Genomic DNA, 12212 nt, shown 5'->3' with positions numbered 1-12212 from the left:
GGGAAGGCAGAGTGTGCGGCAGCAACTGCTCCAGTGCGCTCAATGCGCCTGACATGCAAACATCTCATGCAAAAAACCTCAGGATTTAAATTTGATAAACAAATCAATAGTGTAGTTAAATTAAGTTTTATGCAGCTTTGGATTATCTCAAAATTCAAATCATTTCTTTGCACTTTTAACCTGGAGAAAGTCATTCATGCCTTGATATCATCCCGTCTTGATTACTGTAATTCATTATATCACTTAGTGTAGTTTGTCCCATCTTCAACTTATTCAAAATGCAGCAGCAATTTGTTCTAACAAGACTCAAAATGAGGGATCACATTACTCCCATTCTTGTCTCCCTGCACTGGTGGCCTGTTGATTGATTGATTAATTGATTTTAAAATATTAATGATTGTTTATAAGGCTTTGAATGGACTCGCTCCCTGTATATTGCAGAAATCCTGCACCCATACCACACTGGTAGAGAACTGAGGTCATCTGACCAGGGACTTTCAGACTTACTGTCTGTCCACAGATGCAGGACAATGGGTGTTTTTTTCAGTGTTACTCTTTATGTAAAAATCACTCAGGGCGGGGTTGCTAATGCAAAAACAGATTTAGATTTTGTTTCAAAACATTCGAGGACTTCAGGATGCCTGTTACATATCTATGAGGCAAATTTTTTTTTCCATTCAGTTCATGAGTCACTGTATCTATTAAATGACTCTTTTACTGCTGATTTTCAGATTTTGCTCCAATGGTTCTGCCCCTCTGCTCACTATTTGAAGTGTTTTGGTGCATTTTGATGATTGTTGCATTTGGGTAACAGAGCAAAGTATTTGTTTATGTGAAAGATAAAATCATTTCATTGTCTAACCATTTGAAAATTAATATTATGGACTACAGGATTTTTAACCTGCATCCCAAGTTGCAGCTCAGTTTCCACCCAAACAAAGGCAGTAGCCAAAAGGGACATTTTAGATTAAACTTTATTACACAATTTAATACAACCACATGTAGTTCATCATTCAACCAGAAAGTGCAGCAGTAGAAAAGGTGATATTAAAATGCAGTCCATGCAGATCTATCAATCTTCAATAACACTTAATGATTCATTGAATTTAGAATTTCACTTTTAAGCCAATTGTAGTGTAATTTTGCAATGAAGCCAAAGCAACAAATTCTCTCTCTTCAGAGATCCTGAAACTGAGCAATGACACATCAGTCTGACGTTACACAACACAGCTTTCATTCAACAAATTGAAAATTCTTCTCAGCTTTAACTGATAAATTATGATACAAACTAAATTCATAATTTTTATCAGAGGCTGTGTTCAGCTGTGTCCATTCAGCAGGAAAACTGGGATGTTTTCTTCAATAAAGTTACAATACTGATATATAGCAGTTAAATTATAACCCTTCAGACAGCGTCAACAAAAGCAAAAACTTTTAAGCCGAAAAGTAAAATTCATGGTGGAGCTGTTGTATAGATTTGCACTACATTGTACAGGTTTACCTAATAAAGTAGAAGATGTATATGCTCTTTGTGTACATTTTTATTCTTCACTATACGTTACTTATGTTCTGTTCAATTTGATCCTATTTTTATCTTGTATTTTATCTTATTATTTCTATTTTTTTAATGCCCTGTTTTTTTTTTACTGGATATCTTCTTTTTATTTTTGATGTCTTACATAAAGCACTTTGAATCACCTTGTTGTTGAAAGGTGCTATGCTAATTAATTTGCGTTGTCTATGAATGTACTGTATCCAATGGAGAACTGTTTACTGTGTGAAGGTCATTCAACATATTTTCTATTTTAAAATCTATAATAAATTCCCTCATTGTTATGTTTGGTTGTGATTATTTGAGACAATGAAGTGGGAGATTGGTGCACAATGAGAACTGCAGAAAGAGTGTATTTAATTTGCAGAGGTGCACCACAGAGCTCTCCATATCACAAACCAACTCTCTTTATTTAACTTGCTTCTACAAGATTGTTTGTAATAAAGCAGCTCTTGTGGATGAATCCTGAACTTCATAAGAGCTGTCTGGACATTTTTATTGTACAGTAGCTGAAAGCCAGAAATAGGCCTAAATCCCCATACCAACAAATCACTAATAATATGACCTCAAATGAACTCACACCACAGGAATGAGGGGCAGTGTCTTCTCTTCAGAGGTATATGTAGAGGAGCATAAAGAAGCTACACCTGGGGCCTCATTTAAAAAAACAGTGCATGGGATTCAAACCAAAAGCATGCATGCACCAAAAAAATAAACAGATTCATGAAACCGTGCATATGCATGAGTGTATTTATTTGTGTCTTTATAAATCACAATCAATGTGAAAATGTGCACACATGGGCAGACCACATATCCCAACCCATGCACTCCCGCAATAAACCTCAAACCTAATAGGGATCTAAAGATGGACACATACGTGACTGATGAGACTACACTCAATATCTAAAGTACAACAAACACTTAATTCATTTCTATTTACTCCAAAACCCAGAATACAGGTATTTCTCTAATTTACACAATCTATGAGTGACTGGGGAAGGCAGAGTGTGCGGCAGCAACTGCTCCAGTGCGCTCAATGCGCCTGACATGCAAACATCTCATGCAAAAAACCTCAGGATTTAAATTTGATAAACAAATCAATAATGTAGTTAAATTAAGTTTCATGGAGCTTCAGATCATCTCAAAACTCAAATCATTTATTTGCACTTCTGACCTGAAGAAAGTCATTCATGCCTTGATATCATCCCGTCTTGATTACTGTAATTCATTATATCACTTAGTGTAGTTTGTCCCATCTTCAACTTATTCAAAATGCAGCAGCAATTTGTTCTAACAAGACTCAAAAAGAGGGATCACATTACTCCCATTCTTGTCTCCCTGCACTGGTGCCTTGTTGATTGATTGATGAATTGATTTTAAAATATTAATGATTGTTTATAAGGCTTTGAATGGACTCGCTCCCTGTATATTGCAGAAATCCTGCACCCATACCACACTGGTAGAGAACTGAGGTCATCTGACCAGGGACTTTCAGACTTACTGTCTGTCCACAGATGCAGGCTAAGTGCTATAGGGACAGGGCATTCTCTATTGCTGCCCCAAAACTGTGGAATTCTCTTCCTAACCCCATACCTTTACTCCCTAGCTTTTAAATGTAGCTGTCACTATGTACTCTGTGACTATGTATTTTTATTATTGAAGTTGTTGATATTTTTTTTTATATCATCATATTGATTTATTTTATTTTGTTTTGACAGTTTTTTTTTATTTGTGTGTGTGTGTGTGTGTTTCCTCTGTGTCAAGCACTTTGCATCAACTATGTTGTGTTTAAAGTGCTATATAAATAAAGTTGAAGTTCACTGCAGCGATTTTACACACAAAAACTATATGAAAACTAAAATTGTTCTTGATTATGTAAGAGTAGTATTAGATATTAGATATTAGATATTAGATTAAGATATTATCAAAAATCTATCAGCACTCTGTTTTGCAATTCTTTAAATTTATTTGATGTAATTTTGGATTTCTACAATTGATGATGGTCATTTCATTTGTTAATGTGGTTGAGGTATAGGGCTGGGCAATAAATGGATATTATATCGATATTGTGATATTTTATAAATATCATCTTAGATTTTTAATATTGCAATATTGTGATATGGAATGGAGTTTTTTTCCTGCTTTTAAAGGCTGCATCACAGTAAAATGTAATTTTCTGAGTTTAACAGATTGTTTTATTATCTGCCTTTATCCACTTAGTCATTATATCCACATCACTGATGATTATTTATCAAAAATCTCATTGTGTAAATATTTGGTGAAAGCACCAATATTGTCAAAATATCGATATCTAGGTATTTCATGATATTTGATTCAGCCCATATCGCCCAGCCCTAGGCTGAGGTGAAACGGAATCAGTAGATTCATGCTACTATTCATGCTAATATTGCAGAAAGGCAAGTCAGACTTTCCAGAATCGACATGAAATCGACTTGAAATCATCCTGGCATTTCAGCAGCTGTACTGCTCCAGAGGAGACCAGGAGTGTAAGCAGCATACTGTCCGGTCCTTTCCTCTGTGCTACTTTGGTGGAGGATGTTACAGTGACAGAGACTGACAGACAGTGCTGATGAAATACTGAGCACAATTTTATTGGAGATTTGAACTGGCTTATATCTTTTAAAATTGAAAGGGGCTTATGGAACAATGATGGCTCATCAGCACAAGCACAAATAAAACGGTTGCTTTGAATGTTTATGATAAAGTGGGTCAATTGTTTTGTTTTTTTTTTAAAAACGGGTGATATGAAGCGAAATTAAATGTGTGAAGAGAGTCATACAATTTCCCCAGTCTCCAAAATGTCCATATGCAAGAGTAAGAGTTTCCGTATAGATGAGCACATTCTCCCGTCATGTTTGTTTCTATAAATCCAAATGTTTTCATGGGAAGCTGCTCTTTCAAGCTTCATTTTGTGTCCCCACCACACTTTCAACATATTATGATGTCAACCCTAAATTTGAACCCTAAACGAAACACGTCTGAAATGACTAAGCAGAAACAATTGGCCCAGACAGGTCAGGTCAGTTCACCTCAGTTGTGAACTCTGTCAAAACATTTCCATGCTTTGACATGTTTTTGTCTTTTTAGTTTTGTGAACATGTTACAAATGTTATATTTTTTCAATTTTTCTAGTTTTTTTTTTTTTTTTTTAATAATTCATTGATGTGTTTTTGTAAGTGTATTTTCAGATGTATTCATATGTTCCTTTTGTGTTTTGCACCTCAGGGCCACCACAGTAGGCTATCTTGTAAATAAACTATGTAATGAAAAATTTGAGGGGAAAAAAGAGTTTAAATTCAATTGTGCAGAAGCAGATAACTGCTGTGCTTGCAATGATTAGTTAATTATTTCATCATGCCGACATAAAAGAATTTTCCTGTGATAACAAGTTATTTGATCGTCTCTTACAGATCATACAACAGAGATATGATGATGTGAACTTATTGCTTTTGCTTAGGCATAATGGATGTAGGCCGTACTAAAAGTTGCATGGCTCAATGGGTTAGCACAATGTACTGAAATATATTCAGATGGATATGGACGTACATTTAGGCATGCGCAAGGTCAGCTACGTTTTCTCTGATAGGATCACCTGCTGTCGCCATAAGAAACGCCCAATGTTTATAAAGCAAAGGTACCCAGTTTACAGGAAAACCAGTTTATTTGTTACAGCGGATCTGAAACACTCACTGACGGAGGAGAGAGAGACGCCTTGATTCCCGCAGTCAGCACTAATATTTGAGGAACTGAGCAGCAGTAATCAGGTATTAAAGACACCATCACCTGAATCCCAGTTTAATTGAGCTTATTTCTCATCTTAACGTCCGGAGCGACAGACTGTTAAAACGGTAAAATTGTTTTTCAAAGTATAAGCTACTTTTTTTTTTCTTTTTTAACTTCCACTTTCATCGTCCTGCTGCCTCTGTAGACTATATTTGTGTATGAAAACTGTTAAAATAGCTCAATACTACAATAAGACATTAGTGAACATTTTGCTGGCGTTATTCGGTCATTCCTGATTCCTCATTCCTTGTAGCCCATTAATGAAAAATTGACCACTTATTTTAGTATTTTTTGTTGACAGTTGACTGTGTCACTCAAACCAAGTCTAAAAATATTGAATATATATGAAAAATAGAAGATAGGACTTAACTTTGGTCTACCCATGGTCATATCAAATGGCATGATGATGTCATTTCTATGACCCAAAACATGACAAGCTTTCAGATGAGAAGTCCTAAAAATAGACAAAGGGAAGTAAATTTAAACAAATGACAACAAAACATTAAACTTGTGAATTTATTGAAGAAAATTATCCAGCCTCACATATTTGTGTGAGGCAAAAGTATGTGAACACTTGCTTTCAGTAACTGGTTTGACAACAATAACTTCAGTCAATCATGTCCAGGAAATATTTATCAAACATCAGTGTCAACTCACGGATGTTAGTGGGCTTCTTTGAAGGTGCCATGATTCTCTAAATCCACGATTCATTTCATTCAATTTGATTTTTGATTTCAACATTTTCTTCAGCACTGACAACTGTGCCATTATTAGACTATTCAACCTTGATTTGTAACGATGAACAGGTCATTGTTTCCCTCACAACTGTCATTTACATATTTAAATTCTCCTCTAAAAAAATCAACTACATGTTATCAAGTGTGATATAACTGCTTTTTTCCCCACACTGTACCTCACTAAGGCCATATGGTCAAATTAAAATTATTTATTCAAAATGTAATAACAATGACTTATTTCACCAGTCAGTTGGGGACAACAAAACCAGAAGAAGAGCCCCTAGATGGTTAGAAGGGTACTTTACAACAGCTTGAGTTTCCTCCGAGGATTAATCCTGGTGGCTCAAGCATTGCACGTCTCATTTTGCAGCCAGCTGCACATAGAGACCAATGTTGGTCTAGCTCAGAGGATGGCTTTTTTAGTGAAAGTTAAGTTGTAGTTTGTTGTCTACCTTAATATAGAAAGAAGAAACAATTATTATTTAAACAATTTTGCGCTTACGAGTCATTGGACTGGGAGGTTCAATTCTGTCAATATGTTATATACAAGCTTTACTTGAGTGTGTAGCATAACCTACAAACTTTTCTGTCAACTACGGGTTCGTTGTTTACATAAATCACAGGAAAGGCACTCTGGTAACTTCATTGAAGTAGGAGGATTCTCCATGGAGAATCCTCCTACTTCAACTGCAGTTCTGGGTTTTCTCCATCATCTCCGACTCTTTTTAATTACTTGCTGTGTTTTAACACCTTGGTAGATGTATTTCACTTGTGTCTTGTGTATACAATCTAGGTGAATCTACAATCACCCACTCAACAATTACCCGCTCTACTCTGTTTTGTGACAACAAACTGTTAAATACAAAAACAAACAGATGAGAGACTAGATAGAATAGCGTTTTTTTTTAAAACAAAAGCTTGAGTTTCCTCCAAGGATTAATCCTGGAGGCTATTTTGGAGTGAAACTTAGTTTAAGTGTTTCACTTTTTAGATGGTCCTGTCTCACAGCCATCTGTACATAGAGACCAGAGTACCAGTAAGCTACACTATGTCTTCATGGAAATGAATTGAATGAATTTTTTCCCCTTTAGACGTGTGTTGGATAAGAGCAAGAAGGTGGGGATGGAGAGAAGAAAAATGGAGAATTGTTGCGCCTGCTTTTAAGGTCAAAATGAGCTGCTTGATAGTCGACTGGTGAAGTAAAAACTCTTTAGAAATGGTTTTGTAGCCCCTAACAACCCAGTGAGCATCAACATCTCTTCTTCTAACGTCCTTAGAAATTTCCTTTGTTTGAGCCATGACAAGCTGACACAAACCTTTCTTTGTGAAGCTCAGACTTTGATAGTGAAGAAGTAAATAAGTCAGTGTCTCACAGAATCACACCAGATAATCATCCTATTAATTGAAAAACCTAAACACCTAAAACAGTAAGTAAGTCATATCGTAAATTAGCAGATGTATCAGTAATTCAGGTGATCTTGCAGGAAAAACACATCTAGAAAAATCCAAATGACAAAACATACATACTGTAGATGCAAAGAGATGCATTTTTAATATTTCCAGGGGAGAAATAACATATATCTTATTTGAACATACTCATATGTTCAAATAATATTCAAATAATATATTCATATTTTCCAGGTTGCACAACAATGGATGTGAAGGACCTGCTTTTAGAAACACTGAATGGTTTGAGTGATGATGAGATGAATAAATTCAAGCATCTTCTACCATTCACTTCCACCACGGATGGTCGAGCCATCCCAGCCATCCAACTAAGATCAGCAGACAGGACACAAGTAGTGAATCTGACGATGGAGACTTTTGGCCAACAGTCTGTGGAGGTGATCAGGGAGGTGCTCATGTCCATGAATAGGACTGATCTGGTGCAGAGGCTGCCAGAGACCAGCTAGGGAACCACAGGTGAGATGAAGAAGACAACTGCCATGCTGCAATCATTTATATTATTTAATAAATCTGCAGGGGTGAAAAACATTAGATGAAACAATGGAGCAACACCATACAGGCCCACCATGACAGCAAAAATATACATTTGAATCAACACCTTCCTGACAGACTCAACAAAAAACATACAAGCTTCACAAAGTTAGTTGGTATTTTGTTTCATTTTACTGCATTGGTGGCTGACATGCTGCGGTAAACATATTGTGTCAATTCCGGTTGTCGACTGTGTAACTGATAGCCTCACTGCTGCGCTCGAAATTTGTTATATGCTTCATTTCAACGACTGTCTTTTTTCATCTACTTAACATTGCAAAAATCACACACATTCTGTCTCAAAATGATGCAGAAAAAGTAGGCCATGCATTATTTTCTTCTAGGCTGGATTATTGCAACTCTTCATTATCAGGCTGCCCTAAAAAGTCTCTAAAGACTCTCCAGCTGGTCCAGAATGCAGCTGCATGTGTACTGACCAAAACTAGAAAGAGAGATCATATTGCTCCTATTTTAGCTTCGCTGCATTGGCTTCCTGTAAAATCCAGAATAGAATTCAAACTTCTTCTCCTCACTTTTAAAGCTCTTTATGGTCAGCCTCCATCATATATTAAGAGCTCATAGTACCTTATGAACCTACTAGAACACTGCGCTCCCAGCATGCAGGCCTACTTGTGGTTCCTAGTATCTCTAAAAGTAGAATGGGAGGCAGAGCCTTCAGTTATCAGGCTCCTCTCCTGTGGAACCATCTTCCAGATTCGGTCCGGGTGGCAGACACCCTCTCTACATTTAATAGTAGGCTTAAAACCTTCCTTTTTGATAAAGTTTATAGTTAGGGCCGGCAAGGCTTGCCTTGGACCAGCTCCTAATTAATGCTGCTATAGGCTTAGACTGCCGGGAGACTCCCATGATGCACTGTGCTCCTCTCTCCTCTCTCAACCCATTTGCATAAATGTTTTCTTCTAATGCATTTCACTAACTTAAAATGATTTGTGCTCTCTCGTCTCACATGTGGATGCACAAGCCATCAACGTCCAAGTCCTGACAGATGTCCTGGTCCCTTGGACAGCCAGGTCCTGAAAGAAGGCCATGCATGCTTGACATTTTCAAAGATGTTGTTACTGTGCCTCTCTCTCCTCTCTCCCTCTTTTCCCCCTCCTCTTTCCCCTTCTCTCTCTCTCTCTCTCTCCCAACCACAACCGGTCAAGGCAAGGTCGCCCACCTAGAGCGCGGTTCTGCTTAAGCCTTCGTCCCATTAAACAGGAGTTTTTCTTTGCTGCTATCGCCAAATGCTTGCTCATGAGGGAATGTTGGGTCTCTTTAAATTAAATGAAAGAGTACGGTCTAGACCTGATCTATGTGAAAAGTGCCTTGAGTTACTTTTGTGGTGATTTGGCTTCTTATAAATAAAGATTGATTAATTGATTGATTGATTGATTGATTGATTGATTGATTGATTGATTGATTGATTGATTGATTTATTGATTGATTTATTGATTGACTGATGTGACATTACTCACTTTGTGGGTCAGTGCAGACAAGTGTTCATCCACAGAGAGTTTTTCTGAAGAAGAAGAAAGGAAATAAAAGTAAGTGATCAACATCAGGCTGTATTGCTCTTTAAAAATGACAATACAAAGGATTCAACACTAAATAACACTGTAGCCTCCTCAACAGTTGATACTTATATATGATACATATATTTCATAAGTAATATTTCACCCCGTCCTACAATCTTTTTATATTTCACATCTGTAATACAATACATTTTATACACCAGATCAGTGGCGGTTCTAGCTTGAATGACGCCCTTGGCTCGGTCCTGATTAGGTGTACTCAAAGCGGATGAGGATACAGAAATGTCAGCCTTACTGTCAGCTGGTAGTCGTTTTCCTGGGAGAAATTATAAAATGAATGATTGCCAAATTGACCTTACCCACGGTGTTGTGGCATTATTAACACCATTATTATTATAACAGTGATTTGAAACAATTTTGGAAAGTACAAACACATTATGCTGTCCTGTTGACTGCTGACAATAAGTTCATCCAAAAAAAAAACAGTCTTGTGTTTTGCTCTGGAGTGGTCAATCCACAGATTTTACCTTTTGAAGTCCTTGTATTCAGAGTGGAAGGGTAGTCGTCCCTTCTTACACAAATGGGAAAACACGCTGAAGAGAATCTAATTATACTATTGCACTTAGAACAGCAAACACACTATTTAAATGGTACAACAGCCAACTAAAACGTGTCCTTGGAGGTGCACAGATTCGTTTGGTATTATCTTCTTTTTTTTTTGCCATTTCACACAACCCAGAAAAATAAAAATGTGCATGAACTATAGGCCTGTATTCATAATATTATGAATGAAATGTGCTTTATTTGGAAGAAAGTCGAGGTGTGACTGACTTAAGTCCACTAATTCCATTAGAGTATTACTCTATTAAGTGGATCCCCCTTTCCCCACTGCTCGTTCCAGTAGGGAGACCCAGGTGAACTGCCCCGTCCCCTTCTCTCACAGCTTCTGTGCGCGCGGCACCATCTCAGCAAGCAGGGGCGCGTGCACAACAGAGAGTGAGCCAATTTGCCAATTTCCCCGACACACAGTGATAGATTGACTTGACGTGGAAATAGAAGAAAGGAATGCAAAGGAATTTTTTTTTGAAGAGCTCGTGCCGCCCCCGATGAGTCATGACAAAATGCCGCCCTGGGCGCTTGCCCAATTCGCCCATATCAGTGGCCGTTACTGCACCAGATGATATTTTTATTGTCTCTACATTATAAATCATGATATTTAGAATAAAGAAGAATTGCCATTGCCATCATGAGCAGTTTCAAAACTTTCTCTAAGTAAGGTTTGTAGAGATAACTTTGACTCGGGAGAACTTGCTTGAAGACCTGGAGCTCTCTGTTGCTTAAATTAGCCAGTGTTTCCAAAAGCAGCTCTATAACAGACATCAGTGTTTCTACCTGGGAAACACAAAGAAAATGTTAATTATGCAAATATGTAATCTCTTTATTTTATAGATTTTATTGATGTTGAGTGTGTTTTAGAATGAGGCTGTGGTACGATTACATTACCCATATTATACAAGCTAATTATAGAATTGATTATATTTGTCAAATTGATCATATATTGTATAAACATTTTTACAAATTACTTTGACATATATACTTACATCAAGTGAATTCACTTTTATCACTTCTGCTATCTGGACAAACAGGATCATGACTTTATTTTACTGAGACTGTGATCCCAAAACTGTGATGAGCATCTTAGTTCAGGCTCTGAGAACATGGCTGGTTGCATCTTTTCCTTGAATACATAAAAGCAAGAAATACATGCATTTATTTGTTATAAAATAGATGATGTAGACTTTCATTAAAAGAGGTGCAAGAACTGATCCTTGTAATAACATGAATGTAGATCACACAAAGGATGAGCAGGGACATGTCTTACTTAACTTTCTATTAGGGCTGTTTTTTTTTCTTAATTGCATGTTTACAATTCTATTATTTTGCAGTTCACAACAGTTTTAAGTACCTTTGATTTGAGTCTATTTTTAGCAAGCAAGCAAGCCGTGTGGTAGCTAGGTTAAAATGTTTTTCGAGAGAGAGAGAGAGCGAGAGAGAGAGAGAGAGAGAGAGAGAGAGATAGAGAGATATTTGTGCATTTGGTTGTAGTATATTCGTGCATTGTTGATACATGTTTGTAATTATCTTTATGGTAATTATCCTGAGTAACATTAACGTCCACTGCTCACTTTTGAGGCCAAATGTAAACTGTTCAATGGGAAAATGACAAAGTAACACCATGAATTGCAATTATGACAATTTCAGTGGAGCAGTTTCATATTTTGCATCAAACATTGGTTTTATGGCTTTTAATTTATTTAAAAGGTACTGAAAGTATAACAACAAAAACAACAACTCAAAGCATTTGACAAAGTGGAAATGTTTTTTTAATTTTTTTTAGATTGGACAGAATCTAAGTCAAGTCACAGTTCACAGTCTTGTCTGTAATACTGAACAACAATCATTGGTGCACTGAATGACTATGGCTGAGCCAATCCTAAAAGCCTTCGTCTTGACTCTCTTAAAAGGTCATTTCCTTGTTCTGCTTTGTAACTCTTCAGCAGTCTTGTTCCCCGACAGTCGTACTTC

The 12212-nt window shown here is 36.8% G+C and overlaps 1 long non-coding RNA gene across 1 annotated transcript; it reads right to left on the bottom strand.

The window, feature by feature from the left end:
- Nucleotides 1-10408: 10408 nt before the first annotated feature.
- Nucleotides 10409-11349, bottom strand: LOC133983627 (uncharacterized). The gene is made up of 2 exons (XR_009925378.1): nucleotides 11228-11349; nucleotides 10409-11018 (listed from the first exon to the last, which is right to left on the bottom strand). It is a non-coding gene; the product is annotated as an uncharacterized LOC133983627 (long non-coding RNA).
- Nucleotides 11350-12212: the final 863 nt, after the last annotated feature.

The sequence above is a fragment of the Scomber scombrus genome, chromosome 7 (genome assembly GCF_963691925.1).
Source record: "Scomber scombrus chromosome 7, fScoSco1.1, whole genome shotgun sequence".
Lineage (NCBI taxonomy): Eukaryota > Metazoa > Chordata > Actinopteri > Scombriformes > Scombridae > Scomber > Scomber scombrus.
Note: the sequence above shows the minus strand (reverse complement) of the source record. Positions and strands in the feature narration are given on the sequence as shown.